Here is a 13,402-nt window from a genome sequence, read left to right on the forward strand (position 1 = left end):
TGTACAGAGCTCCCGTCACCAGAATAACCTGCTTTAAAGCAACGCTTGGTAACTTTTCAGTTTTAGTCGATCTTAGAGATTAAAGTGGACAAAAGAAGTAGTGTTTTGACTTAAAGACAACTGCATTTCCCATGAGGACAATCGCTGCGTTTACCATGACGACCAGCGCACACCCGTATTGTGTCGTAAAATCATCATGGTCGCCTGCAGATGGATTAAACAACAGCCCCCCCCCCCCCCCCCGGAGGCCGGAAATGGCATTGCATGTAGGGCTGCAAATATCGAATATTTTAGTAGTCAATTAATCGATGGACTAGTTAGTTCGAATAATCAAGTTAAACGGATAAGAAACATGAAAAATTAAAATGCCTGAGCTGAGCCTCAAACGGTATATATATATATATATATATTTTTTTTTTTTATGAGGATCTAGGTACAACAAAAGAACAATTGGCTAACTTAAGTCTGCTAGCTTAAATGCTATAAAATGCTAAAGTTATTTTTTGCAATGCTCTTAACAAATGGTTCAGACACATATACCCACAAAAAACGCCTAAATATACCAATAAACTAATTAATGAATGCATTAAAAAAAAATAGCTCAAACAAAACTTAGCTCACGTAGGTCTTAACAGGGAGCAGTTGGATTCAGCCATGTGAAAAGAGGCAGACCATAGGGCAGTGTATCCACCCTAATCAATAAAACGAAATGCAAACACTTTCAAAATAAACCATTACAATGCCAATTTAATTAAACGAATACTCGAAGCAACAAAATTTAATTCGTATATTTTTTTCTAATCAATTACTCGAGTTAATCGATTAATCGTTGCAGCACTAATTCCATGTAATTGACTTTCCGTTATATGATTTCAAAATTAAGAATTTTCCGGTAGAATATTGTCTATAAAAGTTTTAAGGCAATAAAACAACAGAAATGAAATGAACAAAAAAATATATATAATGGGTCAAAATTATTTTTTGAACAGATCATGTGACTATTGTAATGATATGAGCAAATTGTATCTGCATATTCGATTAGTAATACCTGCTCGTCACAGTACACTGAAGTCAGAGATACGCAGCGAGCTCGAGACAGCTGATAAAAACCCCGCCAGTGGACAGTTAATGTTGATGATGCCGCTCTTCTGTTTTGTAACTAAAGATCTGTCAGTAAAAAACGGAACCCATTCAGTAACTTGTCTTATTCAAGAAACCCACAAAGTAACACAACTAGCACCGGTCATTTGTTTTTGCTTAGCCAAAACCACCGGAGGAACAAAGAGGCAAGATGGATATACGTAATTTTTTCGAAGCTAAGCTTTCAAAAACGACAACAACTACTGAGGAAGGGTTCCACAGGGGTGAAAGTGGCAAGAATTTCTTGTCGGAACTCCCAGACATGAACGTCGTCACGAAGCCAGATTTTTTTTTTTTTTTTTTTTTTGGGGGGGGGGGGGGGGGGTTGTCAAACCTCTTAAACTACTGAAATGCAAAGAAAACTGTTTTAGCACAGTTATTTCTATAACACATACAAGAACTGATTTTCATTCAAAATTGTAGTTTTTCAATGATTTGCAAAATAAAAGTGAACAAAAACAGCTATAACCCCAACCTCCAGCTCCTAATTTTTATTTTCCCTCGTTTCCTCACCTACTAAATGCCAAATCTCAATTTTAATTACTTAAGAACATAGGAGGTACATTAAAATTGAAGTTAATGTAAACATTTTTTTTTTAATAACAAAGATAAGTAACATACATTTAGAAAAATGAGTACAAATAGAGAGTGAAATGGAAAATATTTTGAAGATTGCGCAAACATTGACTTTTTTAAATCAGAAGTAAAGATGTCCCGATCACGTCATTTTCAAAGTATCGGAATCGGCATAAAAATATCTGACATGCCTTTTTTTAATATATTTTTTTCTTTTTATTTAAATGGTTTTCTAATTGTATTTAACGTTACAGACAAAATGTCTTACACTCATCCAGAGTAGTTTTGGCTTAAAGTAGGGCTATTAAATTTATTGCGTTAACGGCGGTAATTATTTTTTTTTTAATTAATCACGTTAAATAATTAACGCATGCGCTGCACGACATGCATTGTCGCTTTCAATCTATAAAGACGCCATTTTACCTATAGATAGCACTAAAAGGCAGCCTATAATGAGTAGAGAGACTTTTGACAGCCTTTGGAGCCATTTTTTATGTGGCTAAAGCCTGACAATACCTCTCTCAGCAATTAAAAATAACGTGGGAGGCAATGTGGGGAAGAAAGGTAGTAGTTGATCATTTTCTTAACACCCTATGTTCTTTCCCAACGCAGAGAAGACATATCAATTGGTGCCCCTACGCACAGTCATGGTTGCACTTCCCATCATGCATTTGGGCAGAAGTTAAATGGCTGCAGTATCATTTACTGAAAGCTCAACAAATACACTAGATGGCAATATTTAGTCACAATATACAAAGTCACATTTATCCTTTAAGAATTACAAGTCTTTCTATCCGTGGATCCCTCTCACAGAAAGAATGTTAATAATGTAAATGCCATCTCGAGGATTTATTGTCATGATAAACAAATACAGTACTTATGTACTGTATGTTGAATGTATATATTCATCCAGGTTTTATTCATTTTTTTCTTAATGTATTGCCAAAATGTATATCATCGGGAAAAATTATCGGGAATGATTGGAATTGAATCGGGAGCAAAAAAAAAAAGCAATTGGATCGGGAAATATCGGGATCGGCAGATACTCAAACTAAAACGTTCGGGATCGGATCGGAGCAAAAAAACATGACCGGAACAACCCTAATCATAAGGAAATTAATAAGTAGCCTAACATTAATGAACAAATTTAAGTCCAAAGTGCACATTGACAGCTAAGATGTTCTGAACCTCCCCATCAGAGCAAATGAAACTAAATATGATAAATAAGCCTCTTCAAGTCTTTCATTGCTCTTAAAGATTTGATCCATTTTTTTTTTTTTTTTTTTTTTTTTTTTTTTTTTTTTTTTGCTGTTCCAGAAAACATGCACATTTGAAGCAATCAGCGCTAACTATATTTGCTGATCACATGTCGGTATGACAGCCAATTGAACGGATGAATGAGTCCAGGCGTTTTGCTTTGCTGCGTGTATTCGCACATTGACGTGACTCATCATCATTGGACTCTGATAACTGCAGCAACGGGGCGAAACCTCCATGCCGTTCGTGGAATAAAATAAATAATAAATATTGTTGGAAACGGATGATACTACACAAGCACTTTATTATGCTTGTTGTTAACATTTGTGTATGTAAATCTGATGTTGGTAGATTGTTTTTTTCTTGGAGATGAAATGCATGTGTGGCATCTTAGCATTTTTTAAAAAATTTTTATATAGCGTTTTGACAGTTGCCATCATATTTTCGGAATCAAAGCACCGTGTACCGGAACAGCATTCTGGCCTTGAATCTTATACCGGAACTGCGTTCCTGACCGTTCTGGCCCACTTTCACCCCTGATTGTACAACAAATTTTGCACCCTTATAATATTTTTCTCCCAAAGCTGTTGTGGCGGTGAATATGCCCTCTTTTACTTTGGATTCTCAAAGTTATCCACATGTGTTACACAAACAAGTAACATCGTAAACATTCATGTTCCACACGAATATGGCGTAAATTAATGCTTAACCACACGGCGAGGACGTAAACAGTGAGAGAGCGGCGTGCAGTTGGTGTGTGCATTTAACATGGCAGAATGTGTCTGAGGAGAACTTTTCTACATGTCCGTCCATGAACAAACGTACGTATATATTACTTTATTTAAAGAAAGTTTATAGTGTTTACTTTGTAACTGCTGTCTTCGCGGCCATTTTTAACACAAAGTAGCAATTTCTGATGGGGTGCAAAATTTGACAGAACATCCGTTAACACCGGTGTGCGTACCATATTCAATGGATGACGATCTTGGCGAAAAGTATCGCTGTTCTAAGCAGTCTGATTCAGAATTCCCCTAAAAAATTATGGGAAACAAAAAACACCTATTTTCAACTTATTATTCGCCTATGGTAACGATTAGTGTAGACCAAAGTAGCAGAGTAAGAGTAGCGTTTCTTCTTGACAAATCTACTTAAGTATAAATAAAAAGTATCGCTTAGTAAAACTACTCTTAGAACTACCGTAATTTTCGGACTATAAGCTGTTAATTATTCCCCTCATTTTGAATCCTGTGGTTCATAGTCCGGTGCGGCTTATTTGTTGATTTTATTGGGTTAATACAAAAAATTGTGTACTGTAAGTAGTTAACACATCTCAATCAGGTTTTAACATTCTAAGCCATGCCATAGAGAGATAAATACAGTGGTACCTCTACATACGAAGTTAATCCGTTCCAGGACCTTGTTTGTAAGTCGAAACGGTCGTATGTCGAGCAGGATTTTCCCATAGGAATACATTATAATTCCATTAATTTGTTCCACAGCCCAAAAACCTGCACTAAATCCTTAAAAAATACTGCTGGTACTATTACAAATGGCAATTACATATAGCAAAACAAATAGATAATAAATAAAAATCGGATTAATAATATAATAATAATAATAATTCCTGTAATAGTGTAACGAAACGGGTTCTAATAAGGCGGACGTTTTTTTCTGTACCTGAAGGCACCGCGGGGCTGACGTGACAAAGAGGGAGGGGAGCGGGTGAGAGTTTACTTTCGCTTTCAATGCTTTCTTGAGAACATCGTCAATTGTGGCAGACAGCAGGCGTTTTGTGTTGAATAAGTTGTGAAAGAAATAATGAAAACGTGGCAAAGCTGGCGATTTCTCTGGAGATGTTACCACAATAAGAATTGTCAGCTTAACTTATAAAGACTGGCGAACGATGGTCGGAGGAGGACCGTGGAGATGTATTGTTGAGCCATTTCACCCCACGCTCATATTTTTCTGTCATTTGCATCTTCATTTAGAAGGTAAGCGTCAACTTTTTCCTTGTTTCACCACCTGTACCAACCTTTTCTGAAACCTGTGTTGATTTGTCACACAAGAAAATCCGCCGTGCATTCGTCTGCGGTGCTGCCATTGTCGTTGTATTTCGAGCATGTCGTCGGATGTAGAAACAAATGGCGAGTCAAATTTTACGTCGGATGTCGAAAAGTTCGTGTGTCGAAGCGATCGTATGTAGAGGTACCACTGTACAATATTACTGCTTGATAGAAACATGTCAAACCTGCTACAAAAAGCTAATTTTATAAAAACTCCCAAGTAAAACGCTTCTCATGTCTAGCATCTATTTTGCCTCTCTTTCTCTAATTTATCACATTCCTCTCTCTCTCTTCCCTTCAGAAACTTTACTCTGTCAATAGTGTCTTTCATTCCGGGCCCGGTCATGATTATAGTGGTCCAGATCATCACGCTGTTGCCAGTCCTATCAGGACAATACAGACCCTGTTTCATGCCCCTGATTCACAGACAAAATGTGAGAAGACTGCACATACTTACAGTATGTGGTCGGGAGCATCTTTACACAATCACGCACTGATCCCACTGACTTCGCAGTCCTCCGACATGAACTAACTCAATCATACACACATGGAACATTACAACATAGCCCTCACACACGCGTGCAGGCACGCAAAACACACGCACACACACCCACGCACTCATGCGTGATAATTACCCACACACCCCTGCACAGTGACAAAATATGAACACATGGGAATTGTTGGGATCAAACATTATTCGAAAGGACAGCTATTTTCATCATCTTGTACTTCACAAATTCTATAAATAAATGAAAGAGGAGCATACATGTAGAAGAAGATGATGTGAGGAATGATTTGACAAAACTGGGACAAGATGAAGAGAAAACTGAAATGTCTATAAAGTGGAACAAAACAAGTTTTTAATTTAAAAGTTGTTCTTTAATATCTAAATCAAACCAAATGGAAAAGTTTCCAGTCTGCGGATGTAGTTAAAAGAAGAGCCTTGCCGAGAAAATGGGACGAGATCTCCAAATAGGGGACAACATTTGCATGTTTTCACAAATGATATGGCGGAAAAAACAGACAAGACTGAAAAAAACAGTTTCTGCTCTTGCACTCCTCTTTAAAATAAACTGCTGTATTTTAAGCCAAAAGAACTGTTGTGTTTGATAGAACAATATGTCTATATGGTGCCATAGCAGATTCATGGCGGATAAAGCCCCCGAACTATTTTTAACTTGTCCCTCTTACCCTGGAAACCCCTGTTTACAGACGTCGCGCAACCGCTTTTGTTTCAACCCAGCCATAAAAAGAAGGTAAGTAATGACATTTATTAATCAAAATGTCTGTCATTTTTAGCTTAGAATCATTAATTGCTGTCTAATATTTCGTTAAAAAAAAAAAAAAACGACTTTAAAAAATGTTTCACTCGCATGTTTGAAACCTTTAAACAAATTCCGTCACAATGAAAAAAACAGCGTCTGTAAAAAAGTCTCGGCTATCTACCTCATAACTATCGATTAATTGTACTTTTTTGTTACTGTCGCATTTTCCCCAATATGTTAAATGATAAATAATCGATCCAAACAAAGAAAAATTGCAACAACAAAAAAAGTTTAAAAGGGTAAGATAAATGAAAAAAACATCTTGACCACTCCTTGATGTCTGCGATTTCTGCATCACGGCCCTTGTTATATTACCATGTTTCACCCATAAAATCCCCCAAAAATCCGGCTGTGGCCATTCACATCTGTGTCTTGACACTCGATGATACATGCCACATTGAGTTTTTGGATCAAAACAAGGCGATGCGATAATATCTCGTTAAAGTCATGGCGTCTTTAATTCTGCTCTCGTGTGCTCTAACCTCCATAATGGGTTTTGCTGTTTAAAAAATATTTTTTTCTAAAAATGCCGTCCTGTCCAAAATGTTTCTTCCCCAAGAAAATTGAAATTTTAAGCTTTCCAATGATGTATCACACATGCATATCGGACAATTTTGAAATTTGGCCATATTGGGGGTCTCAGAGCGGAACTTCAAGTCACATGAGTGTTTTCCGCCATGTGGTTTTAAATCCAATTTTGTCCACATATTTCAATATGACGAGGATATGACGAAAAATTGGAATAGTGCATGAAGACCTGTGGTCTGAACCTAGCCTTAGACTAATTCATACAAAGAACTTTTTGAGCATGAAGTTCACATCCCTTGCATACAACAATCTCTGTGAACATGCGAATGCACACCCTGCTTCTATCTGATCCTTTTTACTCTTAATAACCAAATATTGTACACATATTGGTCCATTAATAGACATTGCTCAACTTAAATAGTATCTCTACAGTAGGGTGACTAAACGTCCTCTTTTGCCCAGACATGTCCACCTTTCACGTCGTGCACTCGTCATCTGGCCAGGTTTCGTAAATTCATGAAAATGTCCGGTTTTTATGATTTTTCACGGGACCAATTTTTAGAGAATTCCTCCGGCCGCTGGGGGGCAGCGTTTGCCTGCGTTGACGTGGCTCCTATTAGTAGGTGTGGGAGAAGAGTACAGTTAACCACTTGTATTATGGGGCATGACCGCCATCTACTAGTTGGACGGTTTGGCAAGAGAACAGGCAGTTACAGACAAGGAGTCGTTCTAAGAGACATTTATAGTGCTCCGTACACCTTTCTGTAAGTTTATCTCCTGTTAATGTCACTCATATGTCTTCTGTTTTATATTGGGTTATACATGTACAAAGAGATGCAGTATGTTATATTAGTCTTGCATTAATTGTTCTGCGTTCGTGTATTTGGTTGAATGTTAATATTATATTCTAAGTAGGAGCGTCTGCACAGTTGTAAAGAGTTTTTTACGATAAAAACGTATATAATGGCAACTGTTGACTTCTATCCGAGCTTTGTTCCGGCTTGATCTGTAAAACCGCGTTTGTCACATCGTTGCGCTGCCGATTGTAAACTTTTATAGCAAAGTTTGATTTGGCCTCATCTCCCGGTACTCGCTAATAGGGTAGCTATCAGTGAGCTAAGCCACGCTAGGCATTATGGAAAACATAGTCTTGAACTGCTGCGTTTGGAAACATGTTGGTTGAATAGTTTGTCAGTTTATTTTGGTTATTGTTTGCATGCAATCTAGAACACTGAATGAGAACAAAAAATGAGTGGGAATAAGAATTTGTCAACGACAAATGTCGTGATAGTAATTTATAAAAATGTTTATGTGGCACATAGCCTACTGTGTGTCTGTATTGATTGTACTATATTTCCACGGGTCCGCATGATTTTTGTTGTTGTTGTCATTTTATTGGGTTTTTTGTTTGTTTTTTTGCGTTTTTATTGTTTGATTATGTTTTAGTAAGAATCAAGCCTGTTGAGTAAAAACATTTCTATATAGTATATGATATATACTATATGGCAATATTTGTTTTTAATAAAACTGAATTTTTCTGTCTATACGGAGGAGGCACGCTTTAAACATATTAAAAGTGACATAGGCATCTTTGAGTGAACTTTGAGTAAAATTCAAGTATCTCGAGGCCGGGCCGAGTGTCCTCTGCCCTACTCTACAGTAAAAACTAGGGCTGTCAAACGATTAAAATTTTTAATCGAGTTAATTACAGCTTAAAAATTAATTAATCGTAATGAATCGCAATTCAAACCATCTATAAAATATGCCATATTTTTCTGTAAATTATTGTTGGAATGGAAAGATAAGACACAAGACGGATATATACATTCAACATAGGGTACCTTAGTACTGTATTTGTTTATTATAACAATAAATCAACAAGATGGCATTAACATTCTGTTAAAGCGATCCATGGATAGAAAGACTTGTACTTCTTAAAAGATAAATGTTAGTACAAGTTATAGAAATTTTATATTAAAACCCCTCTTAATGTTTTGGTTTTATTAAAATTTGTAAGGTTTTCAATCAAAAAATAAACTAGTAGCTCGCCATTGTTGATGTCAATAATTACACAATGCTCACTCATTGTGCTTAAACTCATAAAATCATTTGGACCCAAGCGCCAGCAAAACAAGTAACAAGCAGACATTACACTGCTGTCATTTTAATCTGTTTGAGCGGGGCATGTGCGTTAATTGCGTCAAATATTTTAACGTGATTAATTTAAAAAATTAACTAACGTCTGTTAACGCGAAAATTTTGACAGCCCTAGTAAAAACCTTGTGTACATTACCAACATTTGCACTTTCTCTTGAAAAAGCGCAATACAAAAACCACTCAAATAACAAATTAGCTGAATGTAGCTTTTTTTTTTTTCTCAAGTTTGTCGTGATTTAAATGTGAAATTCCCACATGGATTGAACTGTACTTGCCTCTTAGCTGTTCTCTTTTAGGTCATTCGGAATGTGAATCACATGAAGGCACCCTTAAGCTCGAAACACATGATCAGCAGCATGAGCAATAATTAATACTAAGGACAGAACTAGGACTCAAAGCCTCAATGCTTGTGTTTTATGAAACCATCTTTGTTCACTTTATGCATGAATAAGTATACTTGCTCAGGTTCCCCACTTTAAATCACCAAAAAATATGCATTCAATATGAGTCTGATCCATCATATTTAACACCAAGCACCTTGCAACAGATGGTATCAAAGTTAAAGTCACAGCACAGATCAAAAGAGGATAACAGAGAGGATACAAGCGCAGGCACAGGAAGCGTAAAGACACTTGAACGTGAGGGGATTTTTATTTGGAATCCATTTTTGAAAAGGCATACTGAGTAGCTGCTAATACGGCTGGATGGAGTCAACTCACAGCCTCCACTTCTGGCTCGCTGGATAAGAGAAGGAGTGGATGGGGAATTTCTTGGATAGATACACAGTCACACACGCTGCCAGCAAAAACAAGTAAAATAATTTGTACAGTACCCTATGACTGACTGGCAAACAGTTTAGGGCGTAGTCCACTTGTCGCCCTAAATAATATCCAGCTACCCGTGACCCTGATAAGGATAAGTGCTGTTGAAGATGAATGAATGAATGAATGAATGAATAGTACATTTGTTGAGCATGATTAAATGATTAAAATAATACTGATTCATCCAATTTCTGGAACGTGTGTACTGTTCAGGGCCACATGGGAGTTTAAGACTATCCCAGCTGACTGTGGGAAAAAAACAGACGACATCTTAACTCATTTGCTCCTAAAACGTATAAATACAGTGGGTAAAATGAGTATTTTTACAACCACTAATTGTGCAAGTTCTCCCACTTGAAAATATTAGAGAGGCCTGTAATTGTCAACATGGGTAAACCTTAACCATGAGAGACAATGTGGAAAAAAAAAACCTGAAAATCACATTGTTGGATTTTTAAAGAATTTATTTGCAAATCATGGTGGAAAATAAGTATTTAGTCAATACAAAAAGTTCATCTCAATACTTTGTTATGTACCCTTTGTTGGCAATAACGTAGGCCAAACGTTTTCTTTAACTCTTCACAAGCTTTTCACACACTGTTGCTGGTATTTTGGCCCATCCCTCCATGGAGATCTCCTCTAGAGCAGTGATGTTTTGGGGCTGTCGTTGGGCAACACGGACTTTCAACTCCCTCCACAGATTTTCTATGGGGTTGAGATTTGGAGACTGGCTAGGGCACTCCAGGACCTTGAAATCCTTCTTACAAAGACACTCCTTTGTTGCTTTCACTCAAAATCTCTCAATACATGGCCCCATGCATTCTTTCCTTTACATAGATCAGTCGTCCTGGTACCTTTGCAGAAAAACAGCCCCAAAGCATGATGTTTCCACCCCCATGCTTCACAGTGGGTATAGTGTTCTTCGGATGCAATTCAGTATTCTTTCTCCTCCAAACACGAGAACCTGTGTTTCTACCAAAAAGTTCTATTTTGGTTTCATCTGACCATAGCACATTCTCCCAGTCCTCTTCTGGATTATACAAATCCTCTCTAGCGAACCGCAGACGGGCCTGGACGTGTACTGGCTTCAGCAGGGGGACACGTCTGGCAGTGCAGGATTTGAGTCCCTGGCGGAGCATTGTGTTACTGATAGCAGCCTTTGTTACTGTGATCCCAGCTCTCTGTCATTCACTAGGTCCCCCCGTGTGGTTCTGGGATTTTTGCTCACCGTTGTTATCATTTTGACGCCACGGGGTGAGATCTTTCAAGGAGCCCCAGATCGAGGGAGATTATCGGTGGTCTTGTATGTCTTCCATTTTCTAATAAGAGCTTGTGGACAGGTGTCTTTTATACCGACATTGAGGAAAAACAGGTGCCGTTAATACAAGTAACGAGTGGAGCCTCGTTAGACCTTGTTAGAAGAAGTTAGACCTCATTGACAGCCAGAAATCTTGCTTGTTTGTGGGTGACCAAATACTTATTTTCCACTCTAATTTGTAAATGAATTCTTTAAAAATCAAACAAGGTGATTTTTTTTTCCACATTCTGTTTCTCATGGTTGAGGTTTACCCATGTTGACAATTACAGGCCTCTCTAATCTTTTCAAGCAGGAGAAGTTGCACAATTGGTGGTTGACTAAATTCTTATTGGCCCCACTGTACGTTCTATTTTTAATTGTTTCAGTTTCCCAAAAACGTATTTATACGTCTTTTACGTTTTTTTTTCACAAGAGAGATCTCTACGTTCTGATGCAAGTTCGCTTCAAATCACAACGCTCAAAATCCATTTTTAAGCAATAAAACTGGCCACTGGAGGGCAGTAGCGCATTTGGTAAGAACTCATGTCGGACCATGAAAGGAAGTGAATGAAGCAAAATAGTCAGAAAACGGAAGTTGGAAGAAGTAAGAAGCGTGAGAAAAATGTGGAGAACAATGTAAACACAGGGCACATGCCCCCAAACAAGTTCCCTCGGTGAATTCTGTTATGAGGTAGTGGTCACTACAAAAGAAAGATTTTAAAAAATCTATTTGATGAGACAGACAGGCGGTGATGAGGGAAAAATTTACCCCGTCTGCCGATACAGCCGCGGCCACAATGGTGTCATCTCTCAGTTCAATAAGTTTAGTTATGTGTAAATAAATTGTTACTTTGCTATCAAAAGCTCTATTTGTATTGTTGTTTATGTTATTTTGCAGAAGGAAAACATTATTCAGATGTTTGGGATGTCACAAAAACAAAAAATAGCTCTGTTAAAGTCAAAGTTATGTTTGAAATTTATGCTTTTACAAAAAGCTCAATTCCTCTGTTTTTTTCATCAGAAATTGGAAAATTGTTCAAGCTAAGCTATTTTCTAATGCTGATATCTAAAGAATGGAAAAAGTTATGAACTTACTTTTTTTTTCTTGCTGAAAGAAGAGAGTCAAATCTTTCTATTGGTGGGTTCCATTTTTATATAGCAATAGAACAGAATTTTCTGTGGGCCTTGCAAAATCAGTCAAAATCCAGTAAAATGGCCGAGAGCGAAGGGGGTTGCTCCGGTGAAAATGGCTAGGAGTGAATGAGTTAAGGGTAACTCACACCTGCTGCGACAAGATTGGCTGCGTTCACGACGTCGTAGGTATTCGCAAAAATATTCATCAATATGACAATTTCAACCGCCTGCGGAATCGTCTACAACGTGCCACAGGTAATCGTAGGCTTGACGCAGAAGTCAATTTTATCCGGACGGTGTCGCCGCATGAAGTTACAACAATATGTTGGTAAGGACATTTAGCATTGATAAAAAATAAAACCACCAGTGTCCTTTCAAAACAAAGCCTTTTTGTCAACAAGGATCACAATTATTATATTCACTTAACAGTCAAATGTTATGAAAAGCTATTTTATTTTTCGTATTTTTCATTATCATAAAGAGATAAAATATAAAACAAACTGTAAAGAAGAACTGAATGTAGCGGGATTAACTTTCATTGGGGATGCAGTGATACCTATTACTGCTGGTGCACAATAATTATTGGTCCGATAATTATCGGTCCAATAATAGGAATTATGACGTCATCCCAATAAATCCAATAACATTATTAATAGGACCGATAATATGTACTGTGCTGGCTGGCCTGGAAATCAGTTGACCATTTGCGGGGCATTGCTGCCACCTGTTGGTCAGAATAATTCACTGCATCTATAATTTGTTCCACGAACTCATTCACTTTACACAGTGCTGTGTCTAGTGGTAGCATTGACAATTGTGAATGCTTTCTGTTACTTACTTTTCCGCCTTGGAATTATATGTCTAAGTATTTGTTTACTATCACATATGGAAGTGCAATATATGTTTACTTTGGTGGTGAAGGGTCATATGTACAGAACTTCGTAAGTGGTTGTGTTATAGAAGCCAGCCAATTCTTAAGGCTAGTAGCTCAAGCTAGTGTGCTATGCTACGCATGCATATAATAGTTGTCGTGTAATGTTAGTCCTGTCAGCGTGCTTGGTAGGATTTTATACTATGCAGAGAAACCTCATACTTTATTGAATA

At 37.4% G+C, this 13,402-nt stretch overlaps 1 protein-coding gene across 2 annotated transcripts in view; it reads right to left on the minus strand.

Annotated features, from left to right (window-relative positions):
* Positions 1–13,402, minus strand: part of LOC130907841 (plexin-A1-like) — a 599,840-nt gene that overhangs the window by 491,216 nt on the left and 95,222 nt on the right. The window lies entirely within an intron of this gene.

This window comes from Corythoichthys intestinalis, chromosome 2, assembly GCF_030265065.1.
Source record: "Corythoichthys intestinalis isolate RoL2023-P3 chromosome 2, ASM3026506v1, whole genome shotgun sequence".
Lineage (NCBI taxonomy): Eukaryota > Metazoa > Chordata > Actinopteri > Syngnathiformes > Syngnathidae > Corythoichthys > Corythoichthys intestinalis.